The sequence below is a fragment of the Cyanistes caeruleus genome, chromosome 9 (assembly GCF_971803275.1).
Source record: "Cyanistes caeruleus chromosome 9, bCyaCae1.hap1.1, whole genome shotgun sequence".
Lineage (NCBI taxonomy): Eukaryota > Metazoa > Chordata > Aves > Passeriformes > Paridae > Cyanistes > Cyanistes caeruleus.
In genome coordinates, this window is record NC_141709.1 from 23,389,537 (window position 1) to 23,402,900 (window position 13,364).

The following is a 13,364-nucleotide window of genomic DNA, read 5'->3' on the forward strand; positions in this document are numbered from 1 at the left end:
AACAAATATGAATAATTAATCACATATTTTTAATGATTGTCTGTATTTTTATTTTTTTCGAACGGTAAAAGGGAATTCATGCACAGCTGCATTTTTTGGGAGTGAAACTAGACTATGTTATTTATAAGATAAGGGCATTACTTCCTTAGATTTCTTTTATGCTTTAGAACTGGACTGGCATCTTCATAGATAGCACCAAGAAGTTGTTGAAAAGAAAAGAAAAAAAAGCGCCTCCCAAAGTTTCACAAACTTAAAGTACATCTGCAAACATCAGAAAATGTTTGGAAAGTTTGGGTAAATTCAAATTTCATGAGAACTGTTTATGCCTAATTTGCATGCATGAATCATGTAATTGCCAATGAGTGATGAAATAGGGAAGCAGGTGGTAATGTCTGCACACTGAGCTACAAGTGCAGTTCTGAGGCAGGATGCTTTTCAGTCCGTAGGAGAGGTACTGGGAAATGAGACAGACCAGGTTCTTTCAGTTACTGGACAAACAGAATAGATCTGAGAAAGCAGTTTAACAGGCCAGCTAGAAAGCTATGTTAGAAAGTCTGTTATAAAAGAAGAAAGATGATTTCCAGATAAGAGATATGAAAGGCTCAAAAAATACAAAGGATTCTGAGGGGTCCTATTATAATCTAGCTCATCCAAAGATAAGAGAATAAGGAAGATCAGAGACATATATTTGCAATGAGTGAAAAAAAAAAAAAAGTCACAGCCTTTTTATTCTGCCCAATGGCCTCATTAAAAACAACAAACTGCCTTGTTATAATACTGAGATCCACTGTCTGTGTCCTTCCACTCTGGCACAGGCTGTCATACTGCATGACATTTGCATATTCTTATCAAATTTAGGCTGCTTGCACATCTTCCTAAGCAGCATTATACCACAAGAAGTAATGCACTGAATATCCCTTAAAACACCATCCTTTTGACTAAAGACCAGAAAGGGAAAGAAAAACAGGTATAAAGTCTTGAAAAATACTGTTTTGGAACCTGACTTTTAACTGTATTGTATTTTTGAAAGGTTTCTAACCTATAAAACATAGGTAAGTGCTAAAAGGAAAAAAAAAAAAAAAAGAAAAAAAAAAAAAAAGGAAAAAAAGAGAGACTAATGAGATGGAACATCAGCTTCTCCAGTTCAGCTCAGGATCAGTTCAGAAATTAACAGCACCATAAGAACTAGACATGGATACATATGACATAGTTGTAAATCCTGGGAAAGCACTGCACAATATTTACAGTGCAAAACTCTTCATCTGTCATAAATCTAAGCAATCCTGTAGGCTGGTTGACAACCACACCATATTTCAGATTACAATGGAAATAATTAAAGCTCTCTTTATTGCTGGGTCACTAAAGTAGAATAATGAAATTCAGTAGAAGCATTGCTAATGGAAAGCATTGAGGAGTGCTCTGCCATTGGGATCAGTATTTCTGACTTGTCCATTTTGAAAGATGATAGCTCTGTACTGAAAGCTAAAGGCAAATGTTTTGTCATTGGCTTGTTGCATTACAAGCTCCATTTAGGACTAAACCATCCGTATAGTGACAGGAGAGAGAAACCATGTAAACCACTACAAACTTGAGAGTCATTGTGGGATCTCAGCTGTGAATGTCTCATCCTCAGTGAAAGAGAGTTTCCAAGCAGTGAAGTCTTTGAATGGACTTCAGAAAGTAACCTGCATAGGAAAGAAGCTAAATTCTCCCATGGCTTGCTCTGAAAACTGCAGTTTGTCTAAAACTGAACACTGAGTTTGAGGAGCTGTCTGAAAAGCGAGATCCATTTTATTGCAACAAGGAAGCAGAACTAGCTGGAAGAAGAAAAGGCAGGAGGGTTCTATTTGAACCAAGGTTGCTAAGCAGAATGAGAATCAAAGGTGAAGCAAGATGGATCAAAAATAATTTTCTTGACATCAGATTTTCAGTGCTCTAAAGTCTTTAAGAAAAAAATATCCCTCGGATTAAGAAATGCTTTGCCAAACATAGTTTGTGATTATTACCTCAGTACCAACCCAGGAACATATTGAAATTGCTAGGCTTTCTGGTTCTGTCACGTCTTCCAGTGCATCAGCAGATCAGGGCAGAGCAAATTAATTGTCTTGTATTTTGCTTTATATATTCTTACATCTCTTAATGAACAGCTTAACAAAAACAATTCGTATCCAACAAAGAACAGTCTAACAGATTCTAGCATTTGTGAAATGTTAAGTAGATTTATGTGTTCACAGAATCCAGAGCATATTTCTAGATCTAAAAGCCTGACCAACAAAATAATCATGAAATGAGAATTCTTACAAACCACTAAATTACTAACCATCAGTGTTCAAGAATCTGCTCTGACGCTGCATTTTCTGTATTTCTGGTTCTTAATGGATAGACTTCTGTAACCAATGTGCATAAGGAGAAACTATTGTAACTGTGTCTACAGGAAGAGTAGCACTTGGCAAATAAAACATTCCTTGAGACAAGGTGGTTGTAAAATTGCATACATGTCTATAGCCCTCTGCTCTCCACTGCTGCTTAGAAATAGTTCTCTTTGGCTAAATTAATTTCTTAATGATTATCAATTATGATACTTGTTGCTGGTTTCTGTTATATTCTGCAGTTTTCCAGTTTAGTGCCACTGAGATCTACACTTCCTGACCTTCAATACATTAAGCTAATGTATTACCACATTAAAGTAATCAGATGACCACAGCACTTCCCACCATCTGCAATTTACTTTTACAGTGATGAGTGCAGAAGCCATCATGTTTGTGTTGTCCACTATAATAACAATCTCCTTGCTATGTTTTTAGCTTTTAGTTCATTATTTTAATGCAGACTTTCCAAAAGAAAAAAAAGTGCTAGTGGCTATGAGGAAATTTTACTTGCTGAATACAAAAGCAAGGTCAGCTTTTATGAAAAATGTAAATTTGACACATTAGTGAGAGGTGATATCCTTTACTATCTAAGTGAACAAAGTAAGGACAAACAGCCAGCTTTGGGTATGCAAGGCCAAAAAAAAAGGTGAGGGGTATTTTTTCACCTCAAAAATTGTAAAAGCTGTTATAATAACATACATTACGTTTTCCCGAAAACCTTACCTTATCTGTATTTTTAGACCATCATAACAACAACAATAATTTTTCCCTTTATGTGTATACAAAACTGAAAACCTGTGGTTTCTCAAAATTCTTTGTAATTTTTCTGTGTTGTAGTGTTTCTTCACCTTTACACCATAAGCAATGTCTGTGTAGAGACATGAGTGTGCAGCACTGAAATTGCATCGCAACTGTTTGATAGAGAAAGTGAAGATTCCCTTGTTAAATAGCAGGAGGCATTAAGTAAGAATGCAATAATTACATGAACTGAGAGCTTTGTGTTTTTCCAGAAGAATGTATAAGGTCACACAACAGAGGAAATCCTAAAGAGGGCTTGCTGCATGTCAGCAGCAAAACAGAATCAAATTCTAGCTCCAAGAGGCATCTGGACTTGGTCATGGAGGTGACAGAGCAACGCAAACAGAAAACACATAATAAATCTCTATATGTTTTAAAACTTATAAACTTATCTTACAACCTGGTTACATAATATATTCTATTTGAAAATATTATAAACTTGTGCCAGCTACAGTCCATCAATTTTATGAAATGGTATTTAATGAATGCAGCAGATTCTCACAGCATGACTACAGAACCATAATGAATAATGAACATAATAAAAGAAATACACCTCCAAGCAAAAAACAAGCTACTGACTACACCATCATTTGAAAAAATAAAAAGAAAAAAGAGGGTGACTTAAAGAGTTATCTGCAAATATCATTCTGTAAACAAATTTGAATATAAAAGCCATACAGAGTTTTTTTCCTTCAAATTTGTATAAAGGATTTGTCATCTCTGAAATGACAATCCATTCAAAGTACAAAGGCAAGCGTGCTGAAGGCACCAGTTTGATTTACCAAAAATACCAGGAAATAGGGCAGAATAGAGCTGAGCATAAATTCCTACGAAAAGTTATCCTCAAGTGAGTGATCACCAGGGAGCAAAATACTCGTGCCTGCACTTCACAGAGATTTCAAGGAACAATAGTGCACTTATCACTAATCAGTATCATTGCCACTGTTCTCCAGAAAATTGTATTTATAGAGGCTTATTGCTTTCTTTATTTTACCGTCCCCAAACATTAGACAGATCAAAAACGGCCCAAACTTCCCTTGAGCAGAAGTAAAAATACACAAAAAAATCTCCGAATCACTTGCCTCCCATTCAGACGACAGGCTGAAAGTAAAAAGAAATGTATTTCCCTGCGTTTTCCCAGTGCACTGCCCACCACACTGGGGCCAGTATCGCTGCTGAGAGATCAGGTAGCCGATAGTGCGATCCCCTGGCAGAGCCGGCACAAAGGCAGCTCCACAGCCTGCATTTCCTACCCCGCTCAGATCGTCTGCCCTGGGCACTGCTCGGTGCCAGAGGGCAGGACGGGCTGAGGCTGCCCCTGCCAGCCCTGAGCCCTCCTGCCTCCTCTCACATCTCCCCTGCTGCTTTGAGCATCTCCCCGCCGCCCACACGGCTCCTCATGAAAGGGGAATGTGAACTCACAGCCAGGAGGAGGGAGCAAACATCCCAGTCAGGATTACAGCCTCCAAAAAGCTTTTCAGACAGGGGAGAGACATCTCCCGCAGCAGAGACTGGATGAGAGTAACCCTGAAGCAAAGCCCTTCCTGCATTGGCTGGGTAGCCTCACCTTAGGGTCAATGTAAATAACCACCAAGAGGGAGCAGGTGAAAGAATTCTGGGTTTATCTCCTCCCTCCTCTGAACAGGAGCTGTGCTTCGGTGCGAACCTGCCCTCCAGAAGTTCTCCCCTTCTGCATTATAACGTTATAAATAGCAATTCTTGTTATATAAAAAATGGTTTACAAGTCAGTGAAGACTTAGGCTGAAAAATGCTGGCTATAACTGTACTTCTTAATGATCATTAGTGAAAACTTGGCAAAAGCAGAAAAGGCATACGTGTAGTCCCATGTCTGGTATGAAGTTTAAAAATCCAGAATTTTTTACAGTGTGCTTACACCTCAGTTAATGAGTCTTTTGACTCAAGTGTGATGCTTAGTGCCAAAAGAACACCTGCTCTGGATAGCGTAGTGTTACCTCCACTACAGACAGAACAGTTTTCAGCTGGCTATAGACATAGCAAGGGAAGAGAAACTGACTTTATTTATCTGAAACCTACCGTCTCCTATGCACAGAATTATCAAGGAGAAGGTAGGAACTTCTACCAGCTGATAGAATATAGAACAGGAAAAAAATTGGCAGAGAAGTGGAAGAAATATAAAGAGCAAAGTACTAAGTGAGTGATGTGGATGTTAATTTGAACACAGGAATGTTTAGATTTTAGGATGACTAAGATGTGTTTTAAGGGATCTCAGAATTAATCAGAGGCTTATTCATGCAAAGCAGTGGTATGCATGGGACCCTGTATCAGCAACTGTGCTTTTCACTGTTTCTTTTTTAATGTTTCAGGAAGCCAATTAAAAAACCACAATTATAAGCAATCTGGTTATGTCACTGCATTTCCTGGATGGTAAATCAGTAAAATGAGGCTTGGACTTTGTATAATTGTGCCCATAGATGTCTCCCTGAGGAACTGAAATATACATGGAAAAGATACATGGGGTTTTGGTTGGGTTCATTTGGAATGAAAAAGCACAACCCTACTGCTAAGCATATTTGTGACACTGGGAAAAAAATAAATGTGGTTGTTGCCATCTGGCTCTTTCAAAATGATCCCTTCAGAGATCTGTCTCTGCCTATTTATACCATATACATTGTCATCATATCTGACCGTCCTGTGAGACAGCACTCTGGGCAAGAAGCACGTAGGATGATAATCTGAAAATCATGGGGATGGTTCTTAGTGAAAATCAGCAGAGCAAGATTAATGAATGAAATATGTAGTTTACTCCAACTGAGAATCTGCCCTCATGAATTAATCACTTGTTCTTAAAAGATTTTAGAAATACTCTTGTCATGGCTGTTCTGAGTGTGCTTATCCTGCCTCAGAGACTGGGGACAAGGGAAAAATGGCTTTTTGCTTTCATCTTTTGAGGAGCATTTATTTCTATGTCTGTACAGACCTATCCCATTCACAAAGTGTTCATGGACCCTCTCTAAGTGTATTCACACACAAATAGACCTTACATCAGAAAGGTTTATACCTTCATCTCTGAAATTCTCTGTAAGGAGCAAGGCCAAGAGGGGCATGGAGGGGCACTGAAGAGAAAAAAACTAGACTATAGTAGATATAACTACTACGAGCTAACAGTAAGCAGTCAGTCCTTGCTATTTCATGTGAAATATTCAGGAACACGAACAGAATATTGTGCCCTTCCCCTTTATAGAGCCATCTCTCCTTTTTTTTTAATGCAGTTATTGCCTGACAGGCCCTACCAAAACTCATTTCTGATTAAAAGCATTGTGGGCATCCACTCAAGGAAAAGGAATAATACCATGTGATTAGGCATCCATTTACACCATTCAAACAATAATCATTCACTAAAATTCCATGAGGAACCCACAGCAATATCAATATCTTAACAACAAAGGTGCTAATAAAATATATTTACCTGATTTGTGGGAGGGACCTGGTTTCAAGAATTGAGAGTGGCCACATTCAGCCAAGGAATTGCTCCTTTCCTAATTTCATATCCCACCCAAATGATAAAAACTGTTCAAAATATTTGACCAGCCAAGAGGAAAATCCCAAATGAAGTTCACAGTGTTTCTTGGTACAGCAGAAAAAATGCTGTAAACTCCAGGTGTTTGTAACTAGTGTCCTACCAGTCTTTGTAAACTGTGCATTGAGATGCACACAAAAAACCCCAAACCTGACAAAATCTTTAAAACTAAAAATGGGTTCAAAAATTCTTTTTTGAATTAGACTTAGACTTAGCAAATAGAAATAGAAATATCTTAGAAATAGACTTCACAAAATCAGTCTAACATAAGACAGGGGCACAGACACCTGCAGTACTCACACACTTCTCCAGAATCCTCTAAAGGGAGAAAGGGTGTCTCCTACCTTGTAACTGTTCAATGATTTCTGAAAGCATTCAAACTGGTTTTCCAACCAATATCACAGACCTAGCATTACTGCTCCTTAGTACATAGGTACTATGTACTAAGTACATATGTACTTTAGCTACACAAAGACCCCATAAAAATTGCTAGGTATTCAGCTATAAAGGAGCATCTACAGCCACCCCACATATTTAATACAGGACTGTACATACAGGAGCAGCTTAATCCTGCTCCTGTTTAACTCACCTGGGAGCAGCAGGGGATAGTTCTGTGCTGCTTTAAGTTTCCACAACATGCCCTAATGCCTGCTCATTGCTGGCCCAACACCAGGACCAGTTCTCTTGGCAAAACACGGCTGTGGAAGCCTTACAAATACACAGGAGCTTGCACTGGGGTGAAGGACTGCTGGGAATGCAGACACCCGAATTTTGTTATCTCAATGAACCCTTCCTAGACTCCACCTCACATGGGCCAGTCTGATTCCAATGTGCTGCTTAGTGTAAAAAGGTATGAAATTTGAATCAAAATCAGTCCTACAATTCACTCATAGCGGCAAATCCACTCAACCATATTTGAAGTAAGGAAGTATTCCTAATTGATCCACCAGGATTTTCACACTAACCACAGCTGCCAATAAAAAACCAAAACAAAACAACCCAGTACGGAGAGTAGGAAATTGGATAACTGTGACAGCTTTTACAGGTGATCACCAGGTTAATGTTAAAATATTCACAGGAGCTACTCTTGCATAAGCTGTGAAATATGAATATTTATTTGAGCCTGAATACATACTACACAGCAAGTCCCTAGTATACCCATTTTTCTTCAGCATTTTGCTATGAATAACTCCTCCAGAGAGGCCTGGTTGATTATTTCACTACTTTTCAGCCATCTCTTAGAAGAGTTTCTACTTTTCACTCCTTAGGGATCACTTTTATATCTTTCTTCTAATCACATCTAACTCCTTTGCTGGAGGTTGATTTTTCTTTCACATTTTTTCTTCAAAAAAAAAATATAATTTTTCCAACTACAACCTTTTGTTCCTTTCTCTTCAAGTCATAGAATTATCATTCTGTAGCTCCCTCTAAAAGACTCCTTCTATTTTATATAATTACTCATAGATCGAAATAGCAAAGAATGTCTTTCCTACTGTATTTTTTTTAGAGTGTTTCTGATAACTATATAATGAGAAAAGGCTTTGTGCTTTGCCTGTGTCCTAGCTGGATATTACTTGTATTTAGATCTTGACAAACCAGAGTTTGAAATTAATTTTCAGGAATATTTATTATAAAAAGGGGACACATTTGAAACAATATTTAGGTTCTGTTAAGGTGCAATCAACCAGCTTTCAGACAGAAGAACAGAGGCTCAGAAAGAAATTACCTAAGATCCCTGTAGGACTCAACATTCAGTCTAGATCATCCATTTGTCTTCAATAGAGCAATGCTGATGTACTCCCACACACAATCTGGCCTTGTTCTCTGTGGTACTATTGCACCCAATACTTCTTTTTAATAGGTTTGCCTTTGTCTGATTCAAAGATATTTCCTTTTTTTTTTTCATTTCTGATGCATCTCCTGGAGAAGCATAATAATTCCTGGAAACTTTTCCAGAGATGAATGTGCTGAAATTTCACTGTGTAGGGGCAAAATATTATATTATGTAATATTGGATTTTGGTCCTATAGCAGAAATTTTCATCTGGAGATATTAGAGCCCTCAAAATGTAATATTCCAACTTCTATATTCAAGCATCAAGTATTTACCTGTCAAATAAATGCACTTTCAGCTGGACACCTCAGGAACTCCAGTGATATCTGAAGCTCATCAGACAGTTCTCAGGTTTTTTTCCCCTCGATTTCTCGAGTAAGTATTTGAAGCTAGACTGCACCTATGTATGAGCAGCAGTCCTAAAGCAAATCAGTGCATATATCCTACATGCCCAGATAAAACATCTTCTCAGGTTTATTGGCCAGCATTCTGCAGTTAGAGATGTGAATGGCACACAAGCTCCAGAAATCACTAAGAGCCTTTCACGTATGTGTCTGTGGGGACCCTTCATTAACAGTGGAGTTGAACCCCTAAAGCAGTGACTGGACATTTTTGCACGGCATCCTCCTGGCCCTTTGCCAAACAGCCTTTATAGCATTGGCACTGAGGTGTTATTTACGTAATCAGTCTACAACAGCACAAGTGCTTGTATGAGTGGGCTGCACTTACACTAGAACATATTTTCTGACATTGCATATTCTTCATTAACTTTTAAACATTTAACTAATTAGATTTCACTTTGCAAAATGGACGCTAAGTAGGATGGCTTTTATCCTGGCTCCTACTCAGTGAAAAATTATGGGATTGTGAGCAGCAAATGTTAATCGACTATACAGCAGTAGCTCAGTTCTGCTGCTGCCCTTCTCTTCCTGCTGCCCTTTTCAAGACTGAAGGCTGCCATTATTGTTTCATTCCTCTGACCTCTTATAAGGGCACCACAGAAAGGTCAGACTGCTCTTTTCTTTCCTCTCCTCCCCATTAGCTGGCAATCCAGACCTCTCCAAATCTCTTCCCATAGTTTTCCATTACACAATGTCTCCCTGCATACTTTGCTTCTGTCCTTACCTCTGATTTATTGTTCTAGTACTAACATATAAAATACAGGCACCTCCGGTTCTCCAGGTACCAAGACAACCTCTTAAAAATCAAATTACTGACACTTGTCATATGATTAAATAGGAACAGGAAAGACAAGTAAAAAAAATTGAGATAAAACCCTCCAATGGTTTCACTTTCTCAGGGTTTCATTCCTGTCAGCCCATCTATGTCAGTGACCAAAGGAGAAACCAGCAATCTGCCTCATAACTGGTCCTGAAAGTTAGCAAAGGTGTCCACAGGAACAGTAAATTACTGCCTCTGTCTTCCCACTTCTCGTATAAGCTGAATGTCCCAATACAAGTAAAGCTCATGTGATCACAGACACACTGCTTGTTTGCATGCCTGTCTACACCCATTAAGTAACTTTGGATTTCACTAGGTAATTTAAAACTAATTTCACAGAAAAACAAAGGTTTCAAATATAGGCATGTGTTTCATGAAGCTCAACAGCCAGATAATAGGAGAGAGCCCCCTACTAGAACTTTAAATGAAGGAAAAGCAGGAGCAGTTTAAATTGTCTTTTTTTTGTTTACTTTGCTCAGAGGGAGGAAGCAGGAAACAGTGAGTGGGTACACATTTATTAACTGGACCAGAAGTCTACAAATAACTTTAAACCAGCCAAAGTATGTTTTCTTTGGACCACCAGACAGGAAAAAAAGGTGGAAGAGAATATGTGAAGGAGCTCTGAAGCCACCTTGACTTCAGTTACCACAGTATAAAATCTCTCTGGAAATATACATGGGATAGGCAAGAGAGGCATGTGGCAGTGTGGAAAAAGACAGAGGATATAGGGATATCACAGTGTATGAAGGTTTTTAAGGGACATGGGGAACATGGAGCAAAATCAATGGAGAAATGTAGACCATTAAGAACAAATCCATTGCTATTCATTTCTCCCAGAACTAGTAACAGGGCTATGGCTTATGGCTTCACTGACAATAAATAGAGCAACCATATCAGACAGATATGGTCCTTCTTCTAAGGATTCATGCAGATTTTTTATCTTTCCAGATCAAAGAAAAAGCTTCAAATGAATCTGGGAGACAATGGCATGAATGGCCTTATGGGGTAACAGGAAACTTCAGCTCTTATTGATACCAGTGAAATGAGATCAATAAATGCAGTCACATAACCTTCAAAAGCCCAGGCAAACCTAGTTAATTCATTATAAATTAATGTAACAGCACTTGCTCTGTTCAGGTGTCAACATTTTTAGGCTGAGATAATATACTGGTAAAAAATTTTACTGTGTTATCTTCCCAAATAGCCTGACTAGAGTATTTATGCTCTTCCCTGAAATTGTGGAGTTTCCAGAGAGCCCCTGGCCAGGGCAAATACAGGCATTTGTAAAATTGTCCATAGAAATCTGTGCACAAGGAATCAGGCTGATCCTGAATAGCAAAGGCACTGTCTTTATTAATTCAAACATTTTCTTATTAAGAGATTTTAGTGCTCTCATTAACATTAACAGCAGAAGAGCAATACCTTGTTAAGAGGAAATACAGTAGTGGAAGGAAGAATGCTCCAGAGAGGAAGGTTTTCATGAGGCTTAAAGATCTTTGGCACAAGATACAAATGAGAGAGACTTCAGTGTCTCAGAAAAGTTGCCTCTCTGCCCACAGGAGAAATATGTCTGACTCTGAGTCAATTAAATATGCCCCCAGGCCTGATTCCTATAGCCAACAAGTTGGATGTTAACTATTCCTTATACATGACAAATTATGAACATACTAATTTTTCATAACTTGGATGTGAGTAGCTCTGTTTTGTAAAATCCAAAGCAAACATCATAGATGGATTTCCCAACATCTGAATACAACTGACAAATTTGTTCAAGAGAAAGAAGTAATTTTGGAATAAAATTTGGGAAAAATGATAGATTCCTTACTTGTTCATTTCCCAGTTCACATGCATTACCAAGCAAAACATTATTGAGTTACATTATGCAAGTAAATTTGAATCACCAAAGTCAGAAGACAAACCTAATCTATCCTGAATCATCTTTTTGTTCCCAGAAGTTTTAAACTTTTAATACTGAGGGAAAAAACCATGTAAACCAAACAGCTAGTATATGGGAGCCTGATGACATCTCATCTAGAGCCTATTGTGCCCCATCAAACATGACTCTAGGCATACATAAAGGTGGGGCATGGGAGGAATAAAAATTATTCTTTCATGTATTCATAACTAATACCTTTTATCAAGCTAGCATGTAGACTGATCACGGGAAGAGAGTATTTACTTGGTGACTTGTCACACCGGAGCCTTCAACTGTTTGAAATAGTGATTATTTTCAGACAGTTGCTGCTGTTCAATTATGCATTTTTGTTTTGTGATGCATATAATCAGTCACCATATTCACAAACTCAAGATTTCCCAGTGGGACAAGTTTTAAACTTAGGACTTCTATTGCTTTCCTGCCTTATCAAAATGGTGGCAAGCAACACACACATTCAGCAACAAATATCTCAGGAAATATCCTAAGACAGGAATCCTGTGTTCCAGACAGAAAACTGTTTAAGGGGCTATCAAATTCTAGACCAAAAGGGTAATGCATGTGTCAGAAAAAATTACTCAAACTAACAAACCTTAGGTTCTATTGTTCACGCACTGTCAACATTATCAACCATTTTGGTGACCAAAACAGGAACAAAAACATTTAACCAGGGCTACAAACTCTCCTCCTAAGCAGAAAAAGAACCTGTTCCCAGTCAGGAGGAATGGGTAGTGTTGTAGTTGTCCTTTGGGGTACCTGCATATCCCAGCCTGTGAGAGTGCAGCAGTACCAGCTGCAGACAGCAATGGGCACACACCTCTGGGAAACAACTGGCCTTGGTGCCTGCACACACTTGCTTCAGCCCCTCACAGATCCTTCCCGTTTTTTACTAAATGAAAAGGAGACATGTACAGGAAGTCCATCTAGATTTGCCCCGTATATCCCACCAGGAGCTTAGATTCTTTTGATATATTAAAACCAGAATTATGTTAAGTCACTGAAAGACTGAAATATAATTCTTGATCTGGAGATGCACAGCGATGGAGGCCCAGACAGTTTGGGAATGTGAGTGCAAATCATGGGCTCTTAGCTTGCTGGATGCAGTCAAATCAGTATTTAAGATTTCAAGCCTTACAAAATTTAAGGGAAAAGAACACCAAAATCCAGATCCAAGCTTTATCTGGTACATTCCCCTCTATTAATATTGTGTGGGGATATTCCCACAGGATGAGGAGCATGTCAAAGCTGGGCTATCTTTGTTTATGCATCATTGCCCAGAGGAGAGGGACATCAACACAGTTTTTACATTTCAAATCTTTGTTTTCCTTAACATCAAAGATATTTCTAGAACCCCCTTATGAGAATCAAGATGTCATTACTCTGTGTGCTGAATGGGGAATTGGTGAACAACCCAGTTCTAGCCTGAAAATTTTTCCCTTTCCCAGACAAGATGTATGTAGCCAACTTAGACAATAACATTTCATGCAATTCTCTTTGATTAGAAATGTGCTCGGAAAACAGTCCATTAAAGCTGAACGAAAGGTCAAGTCTCCATTTGTGTAATTATGTTTTTTTCAAGAGAGATCAGAGAGAACTGTGGCAACATATTGTGGATTAGTATCTGCCACCATATGGCACTTCAAAATGACAA

General features: G+C 38.5%; 1 protein-coding gene across 1 annotated transcript in view; it reads right to left on the reverse strand.

The window, feature by feature from the left end:
* Positions 1 to 13,364, reverse strand: part of ST6GALNAC5 (ST6 N-acetylgalactosaminide alpha-2,6-sialyltransferase 5) — a 119,841-nt gene that overhangs the window by 105,505 nt on the left and 972 nt on the right. The window lies entirely within an intron of this gene.